Source organism: Bos taurus, chromosome 26 (genome assembly GCF_002263795.3).
Source record: "Bos taurus isolate L1 Dominette 01449 registration number 42190680 breed Hereford chromosome 26, ARS-UCD2.0, whole genome shotgun sequence".
NCBI lineage: Eukaryota > Metazoa > Chordata > Mammalia > Artiodactyla > Bovidae > Bos > Bos taurus.
In genome coordinates this window covers 11,912,920-11,922,411 of record NC_037353.1, presented here as the reverse complement: position 1 = coordinate 11,922,411, position 9,492 = coordinate 11,912,920, and the positions used below count along the sequence as shown (strand labels likewise).

At 36.5% G+C, this 9,492-nt stretch overlaps 1 non-coding gene across 1 annotated transcript; it reads right to left on the bottom strand.

Moving 5' to 3' along the window:
• Positions 1–9,124: 9,124 nt before the first annotated feature.
• LOC112444553 (U7 small nuclear RNA) lies at positions 9,125–9,185 on the bottom strand. The gene has a single exon (XR_003032906.1). It is a non-coding gene; the product is annotated as a U7 small nuclear RNA (small nuclear RNA).
• Between the last annotated feature and the right edge of the window lie 307 nt (positions 9,186–9,492).

The window sequence follows — 9,492 nt, the reverse complement described above, 5'->3', positions numbered from 1 at the left end:
CATTAGAAGATGTGGACATATGCCAACTACCAAAATATCTTTAGCTTACTCAGGTCCAGATGGGATCAGTGATAACTACTGAAAGGAAAATCATGATCATGTTTTTCTACTGAAAGACACAAGTTTTGAGAAAGATGATTCTGGGTACATAGTAGAAAAGTTGCTGCCTCCACCTGAAGAAAATTTGGCATTTATCCCAGTTTCCAGCTTTTGAAAGGGCTGAATCTTAGCAAGAATTCAGCTAAGAAAAATTACTGAAAATGATCCACTAAACAGGATAGCTCATTATCTTATAGGTCGTTCTAGATAATTGTTATGACAATTCTTATGGCAATTTATGGACTCCAAGGGTCCATGGAAAAAATGAGATAATGTTTTCAAGTCTTCCATGAGGTGAAAACTTAAACAGATACATTTTAATCTTAAAAGGTAAGATGATGGAGACTCTAGGAAGGCAGAAGAGGAAGTATAGTTGAAGTAATTTCCCAATCCCCATAGATAGAACTAGACAGCAAAACCAGAAGCCTATGCATAACAAAAATAGCACTCTTTCTAACCCCAAAGTACAAGTCTGTGACAAAAAAATCTGCCAACTTCTAGAACTTCCTAGTGTTATAATTTCTGAAGGAGGAAGCATAAATGGAGTAACTAAAAAATGGAGTGACCTAAAGAATATAGGGAGCTTCAGTGGTGGCTCAGTGGTAAAGAATATACCTGCAATGTAGGAGATGCGAATTTGATCCCTGGAGAAGGAAATGGCAACCTGCTCCAATATTCTTGCCTAGGAAATCCCATGGACAGAGGATATTGGTGGGCTATGGTCCATGGGGTCATAAGAGTTGGACACAACTTAGCTACTAAACCACCACCACCACCAAAGAATATAGAATCTCAACCCAGGAACTCACTGAAAAGCATGGAAGGCCAACTTCAGAACATCTAAAGCTGAGAATGGTTTTGACCACTTCAAAAGTAGAGACACAAGAGGGACCCACAGCAAAGTCTAAAGAAATTGAGCAGTTTGGGCCCTATGAACTTTGACACTGAGCAGGACTCCCTTCCAAGAGAGGATTCAACAGTGAAGACAAATTAGTGGGAGTGGAATCAAAATTGAATAGGGTATGGGCAATGGAGACAAAAGACCGAGAAGACCAAGATAAAAATTGAGAGGGAAACAGCTAGAAAGCTTCAGAAAGCAAGTCGCCAAATTCTTGCACACTATATGAAAACAATAGAGGACACAGAGGACTTGTTAGACTAAAACAAACAAAAAAAAAAAGATCCTTAATTCTGCCTTCTGAAAGTCCAAGGAATCTAGCTGCAAATAGAATTGACCAGCATCTACTGTATTAGGAACAAATCCCACACAAAATTACTACAGAAAAGAATATGGAGAAAAATAACATCCTTATGGATAACCAAACCATACCAGATAGGCATCCCATAAGAAAATTTAAACTGTAACTTACTGCTTCAAAACAAAAATATAAATGTATGATTTAAAGAGAAATGTAAATAAGAATTAGAAAAACTTAGAAATGGAATGACAGAACTAAAAGAAGAATTAGAAATAAGGGGGGAAATAATTTTAGAAATTTAGACTGGACTAAAAAATATAGTGGAGAAAGATGAATAAACACAGTAAATAATGTCTTAATATAAATAAAAAGGAAATGAGGTGAAAAGAATTCAAGAGAAAATAACCAGTACTGAAGATAGACAAAGACAATCCAACACAAAAGTAATATGCATTCCTGAAGAAAATGCCAAAGCAAGGGGGAAAATATGAAAAACTATAATTCAAGAAAGCTTTTCTGAATTAAAAATGAAATATCTTTATAATTTGAAAGAGTATACTGTGTACCTATGAAAATCAACCTAGAACAATCAACAGAAAGGTAATTTTTAGTGTCAACCCTAAAAATAGAGTATTTGGTTATCTAGACAAAAATAGTAAATAAGAAATAATACTAGGTTATCTTCAAGCTATTAGACAGTAGTACCAATGCTGGGAAAAATTGAAGGCAGGAGGAGAAGAGGGCCACAGAGGATGAGATGGTTGGATGGCATCACCAATTCAATGGATGAACTTGGTCACACTCCAGGAGATGGTAAGGGATGGGGAAGCCTTGCATGCTGCAGTCCATGGGGTCACAAAGAGTCAGACACGACTTGGCGACTGAACAACAAAAATTTTATACCATATAAAATTGGCTTAATATATAGGAAAGGACTTTATATCCAGCAAAGCTGACTTGCAAGTATAGAATAGCACATGTGTTATTGGCATACAAGAAGTAGCATGCTCTTGCCATGCTCCCTGAGGAATTAAATAGCAAATTCAGAAAATCCACATGTAGAGAGATACATCAATAAGACTGGTGGTGAGCACCAAATATACTTACTTATAGAATTAATAGTTATAGTTCTATAACTAATAGAATTAATTAATTCCAGTAGTCATGTATGGATGAAGAAGGCAGAGTGCTGAAGAATTGATGCCTTCAAATTGTGGTGTTGCAGAAGACTTCTGAGAGTCCCTTGGACAGCAAGGAGATCAAACCAGTCAATCCTAAAGGAAATCAATATTCATTGGGAAGACCAATGCTGAAGCTGAAATGCCAATATTCTGGCCACTGATATGAAGAACTGACACAGTGGAAAAGACCCTAATGTTGAGAAAAACTGAGGGCAAGAGGAGAAGGGGGCAACAGATGATTAGATGGTTGGATGGCATCTGACTCAATGAACATGAATCTGAGCAAACTCCAGGATATAGTCAAGAACAGTGAAGTCTGGCATGCTGCAGTCCATAGGACTACTAAGAGTTACATATGACTTAGTGACTGAACAACAATGAATAGAATTAATAGTGAATGTAGAAGGGAGAAAATATAGTATGTAATGGCTATATGCCCTTCTACACAAATATGCTATGCAAAAAGCCACACACACACACACACACACACACATAAGGGAAACGGAAACAACCAAAAAAATTTCTTAATTGTTTTCAGTTACCATAATTGGTGGTAATAGAATAGGTGTTACATACATAATTAGAAGTAAAGTAAATGGGCAATTATGAGAGTATTCTTTTATTGTCACCACCGTAGGTGAGAAGCATAACTCTTGGTAAAAAGTATGGTGTTTTAGATGTGATAAAGGAGAGATTAAGGAAAAAGGTGGTATGCCAACTAAGTTAACCCTATTTACATTTTTAATTTCAGAACACACACTCTTTTACATATATATATATACATACACACACACACACACACATACACATACATACAATGTTTTTCTCTCTGGAAAGCTCTTCCTTCAGCTATATGCTTGGTTACCTCGCATGCTTATTTCAAATCTTGATATAAATATTACCTTATCAATGAAGCTAATCCTAACTCTGTAATACACCCCACAGTCTAGTCTCCCTTATCTTGCTCTACTTGTTATTTTCTCTGTAGCATATATCCTTTTCTAACATACTATGCAGTTTATAAACTTATTATGTATATTACGTATTGCTTGTCTCTATTGCTAGAACATGAGTTTCTGTAGCACAGAAATATTTCTCTGTAATTCAGTGATGTAGCTCAAACATCTAGAACACTTAGAAGGTGCTCAAGTGTTGGATACGTTGGCGGAATTGTTGAATTTCATTATACTACTAGTAACTAAAAATTTGTTTTGTTTGGATTACCTTCACTAATACAGATACTACCCTGGCTCACATGGTAAAGAAAACCATTTTCAAACTCAGCTGAAAGCTGTTGGAGATACTTTCACTGGATTACAATTTATATGCTTCTGTCTAAATCCAGGGAGAACCAGGCTATGTAGATGCTCATTCAGTGCCATAGGGTATAATTAAAAGAAGTAGTCAAGTATGTAAAATGAGCTCTCACATTTTAGATTATTGCTAGCAAAGGCCAAAAGCAAACTTTGTAAAATAAAAACAAGTTACAAGCATACTTCAATTGATTGTTCTTTGCAGATATTGCATTTTTTTTTCAAACTAAAGGTTTGCAGAGACCCTACAAAGAACAAATCTATCACTGCCATTTTTCCAACAGTATTATTTTTTGATTAAGGTATTGTGCATTATTTTTTAGACATAATGCTATTACATACTTAATAGGCTACAGTGTAGTCTACACATAACTTTTATAGGCACTGGGAAATCAAAAAATTCATGACTTACATTACTGCAATACTGACTTTATTGTAGTAGTCTGGAACGAACCTGCAATTTCTCCAAGTCATGCCTTAAAGAACATAAAAAAATCTTGTAGAACAGTGAGAATAAATATAGTTCTCTACTCTATACTGTTTCTAGGAAATTATTTTTTTTAATTGATCCCTCAAGGACTCTTTTTTGTAAAGCATCAAAATGTACTATTTGAAATCAGCATTATAGACTAAAATGCTCTAGTTTTGTAATCTATCTAGACAATAGATTGTTTTGTAAAGCATGTTCCCAGGAGAAAGATAACGTATGCACTTGAATCAACAGAGGGATTTTAATACACTGTTTAAATCTAGACTTTTAAAAATAATAATGTAAAAGATGTTCTCCATTCCCCATTTTAAAAATTTAGTTTTCTCAGGTATGCATATTGTACATTTCTTAAATGCAATATTTGAAGACATTTGTCATTTGGTGCAGGGGACCCCAACATCAGAGGCTCTGTGTCACGTATCTTTCATCTATCCTTCCAGATATACTCACTACCCTGCCTCACCCCTACCTGTGCTGACACTCTGGCCATATGGACTATATCAACATATCCATATCCCTCTAGTTTCTGTTTTGTTTCAGCCAATAGGGATCTCTGGCAGGAGATCAGAATGAGGTAGGGAAGTGAAGGAATGAAGTGAGTGCATCTATTTCTCTTGGCTGTCTCTCTGAAAGGTTGTCTTGAATTGGCTGCCTTCAAAGCCACTGTCTGTTGGTTAGTGCTCCTCCCAAGGTTATAACTCTTCCAAATAGCCTATGTGAAATTGCATTTTATTGGTTAAATCTGCATGTCTTTGTGTTATTTACCTTGCACTTCTAGCAAAGTTGACCATAGTTTCATATACCTGTTCCTTTCTTCACTCTTCTGTAGGGTTATTCGGTTGTAGAGTTTCCCTGCAAATTCAGAGTAACAATTCTTTTTTGTCGCATACATTGCAAATAACATTTTTTGGTCTTTGACTCACCTTTTGAGTTTATTCGTCATTGGTTCTTTGTAATAGATACAATTTAAATTTTAATACAATAAAGTTACCAATCTTTTATTCGTGGTTTGTTCTTTTTTGCGTGTTTTACTTAAAGGCTTCTTTTCTATCCTTGTGTAAAAGATAGTTTCCTATGTTTTGTTCTTAAATTATTAAAATTTTGTTTTTGACATTTGGGACTATATTTCTTCAAACTCCTCCAAAGTCTACAGAAACAGTAATAAAATAAATAAAACTCAACTCATTGTTTTCCTTAGCATCATTTTGAATGTATCTACTATATTTGAGTTCCTTATTGAGTTATATTAATGAAAGATATGAGCGGTACCTTTAGAAAACCTTACTTAATTTTAATCTGCCACTTACCTGTTATATATATTTCAGTTGCATAATCATTATTAACCTTATATTTATTCATCTATAAAACTGGAGTAATTATAAACTGTCTCACTAGACTAAAAATTAAATTATTGTGATTATACTTTACAAACTAGAAAATTATAAACATATTTTAATTAATATTCTTTATTGATTTTTCTATCAGGATTCCCTGTTAAAAATACTGACTGGCACTAGTTTTCTATTCATTTATTAAACTAATACACACTGATCAGCTAACATTAGCCAATTTCACTCATAAAAATCTCTGTTCTCTTCCTCAGAGTAAATTTTAGATCCAGCTTAGGTGAAAAAAGAAAAGCAACAGTTATCACTCTACTTTGAAATTGCTATAAATGAAAGATTTATTTTGTGTCTCTGCAAGATTCAACATTACCAGATGGCCAACATCGAAATCAGATTGGTTATATTCTTTGCAGCCAAAGATGGAGAAGCTCTATACAGTCAGCAAAAACAAGACCGGGAGATGACTGTGGCTCAGATCATGAACTTCTTATTGCCAAATTCAGACTTAAATTGAGGAAAGTAGGGAAACCACTAGACCATTCAGGTATGACCTAAATCAAATCCCTTATGATTATATAGTGGAAGTATAGAGAAATAGATTTAAGGGACTATATCTGATAGACAGAATGCCTGAAGAACTATGGATGGAGGTTTGTGACATTGTACAGGAGACAGGGATCAGGATCATCCCCATGGAAAAGAAATGCAAAAAAAGCAAAATGGCTGTCGAGGAAGACTTACAAATAACTGTGCAAACAAGAGAAGTGAAAAGCAAAGGAGAAAAGGAAAGATATGCCCATTTGAATGCAGAGTTCCAAAGAATAGCCAGGTGAGATAAGAAAGCCTTCCTCAGTGATCAGTGCAAAGAAATAGAGGAAAATGATAGAATGGGAAAGACTAGAGATCTTTTCAAGAAAATTAGAGATACCAAGGAAACATTTCATGCAAAGATGGGCTCAATAAAGCCCATCTTTGTTGGTACAGACCTAACAGAAGCAGAAGATATTAAGAAGAGGTGGCAAGAATACACAGAAGAATTGTACAAAAAAGATCTTCATGACCCAGATAATCACTCTAAGTGATTACTCACTTAGAGTCAGACATCCTGGAATGTGATATCAAGTGGGCCTTGGGAGGCATCACTACTACGAACAAAGCTAGTGGAGGTGATGGAATTCCAGTGGAGCTATTTCAAATCCTGAAAGATGATGCTGTGAAAGTGCTACACTCAACATGCCAGCAAATTTGGAAAACTCAGCAGTGGCCACAGGACTGGAAAAGGTCAGTTTTCATTCCAATCCCAAAGAAAGGCAATGCCAAAGAATGCTCAAACTACCACATGATTGCACTCATCTCACACGCTAGTAAAGTAATGCACAAAATTCTCCAAGCCAGGCTTCAGCAATATGTGAACTGTGAACTTCCAGATGTTCAAGCTGGTTTTAGAAAAGGCAGAGGAACCAGAGATCAAATTGCCAACAGCCATTGGATCATCGAAAAAACAAGGGAGTTCCAGAAAAGCATCTATTTTTGCTTTATTGACTATGCCAAAGCCTTTGACTGTGTGGATCACAATAAACTGTGGAAAAATCTGAAAGAGATGGGAATACCAGAGCACCTGACCTGCTTCTTGAGAAATCTGTATGCAGGTCAGGAAGCAACAGTTAGAACTGGACATGGAGCAACAGACTGGTTCCAAATAGGAAATGGAGTACATCAAGGCTGTATATTGTCATCCTGCTTATTTAACTTATATGCAGATTCATCATGAGAAACACTGGGCTGGATGAACACAAGCTGGAATCAAGATGGCTGGGAGAAATATCAATAACCTCAGATATGCAAATGACACTACCCTTATGGAAGAAGGTGAAAAAGAATTAAAGAGCCTCTTGATGAAGGTGAAAGAGGAGAGTGAAAAAGTTGGCTTAAAGCTCAACATTCAGAAAATGAAGATCATGGCATCTGGTCCCATAACTTCATGGCAAATAGATGGGGAAACAGTAAAAACAGGGGCTGACTTTATTTTTCTGGGGCTCCAAAATCACTGCAGATGGTGATTGCAGCCATGAAATTAAAAGACGTTTGCTCCTTGGAAGAAAAGCTATGACCAAACTAGACAGCATATTAAAAAGCAGAGACATTACTTTGCCAACAAAGGTCCATCTAGTCAAGGCTATGGTTTTTCCAGTAGTCGTGTACGGATGTGAGAGTTGGACTATAAAGAAGGCTGAGTGCCGAAGAATTGATGCTTTTGAACTGTGGTGTTGGAGAAGATTCTTGAGAGTCCTTTGGACTGCAAGCAGATCAAACCAGCCTATCCTAAAGGAGATCAGTCCTAGTGTTCATTGGAAGGACTGATGTTGAAGCTGAAACTCCAATACTTTAGCCACCTGATGCGAAGAGCTGACTCATTTGAAAAGACCCTGATGCTGGGAAAGATTGAGGGCAGGAGGATAAGGGGACAACAGAGGATGAGATGGTCGGATGGCATCACCGACTCAATGGAGATGAGTTGAGTAGCCTCTGGGAGTTGGTGATGGACAGGGAGGCCTGGAGTGCTGTGGTCCTTTGGGTCGTGATGAGTCGGACACAACTGAGCAAACGAACTGAACTGAACTGAACTGAATTTATTATCCACATGTTTTTAATCATTTTTAGTTTTTATCTAGATGCCTGTTTAATAAACTACATGACTTTATCCATTATCTAGCTCGCAACCAATCACCATGTAAGACTTGTGGGCATAGCCAGTGCTCTGCCACTTTGAAAACTATAAAGTCAGACAGTCAACTCTGGTGGGTTAGATGCCGGAAATATCAGGATTTTCAGCAACACCAGCCAGCCATTTTGACTACCATGTCAATTGATTCAGATTGACTGAGAAGCAATGTTATGAACTCTGTGGGGAGTATGTGTTGCTATAACTGAAAACCTCAGCTCCCAAGTGGCTTACTTGGGTCATTCAACCTTCATGAGAAAGCATAGCAATCATTGTGTTCACATTGTTACCATGGTGACCAATTCTGCTAAATAGAAATCCTGGAAAATGCCCATCATAAGGTTGTATTGTTGTTTAAAAAGCGTGAGTAGTAAAACATGTTTATATCATAGATTTGGTCTCACTGGGGTTGAGTTATGTTCCTAATATGTGGCCAGATGTTTTGTATCACTCTCCTCTTTTCAAAAAGTAAAAAGTTTGCTATACAGGCATTCTTGTTTATGAATATCAGCATATATGTTTCCACAGATTATTTTGAGCAGGGGTGGTTTCTGGTGGGTCTTCCCAGGTGGCTCAGTGGTAAAGAATCCACCTACTAATCCAGGAGACCAGAAGACACTGGTTTGATCCCTAGGTCAGGAAGATGCCCTAGAGGAGGAAATGGCAGCCCATTCCAGTATTCTTCCCTTGAAATATTCCATGGACAGAAGAGCCTGGTGGGCTACAGTCCATGGGGGTGCAAAGAGTCAGACCCAGTGAGCACGCATGCTAACTAATGGTTTCTGGCGAGGCCCAGAAAACCTGCTAGACAAATTCTAAAAGAGCTATAACACTTCCACAGAGTATTTTAAATTAGTTTCATGTACTTTGTGTTGAGGGGAAAAAAAATCTCTGAAACATACCAACCAAATCTTTGAAAAATGATTACATATATAAAATCTATCATCTTAAAACATTTCTTTTATTTTTATTGAGACATAATTGACATATAAAATTGTGTGAATTTAATATATACGATCTGTTGATTTTATACCTTTATATACTGCAATATGAATACCACCATAGCATTAACTAATATCTTTCTCATGTTGCATAGTTATTTCTTTTTTGTTGAGAGACCATTTAAGATCTAAAACCATTGA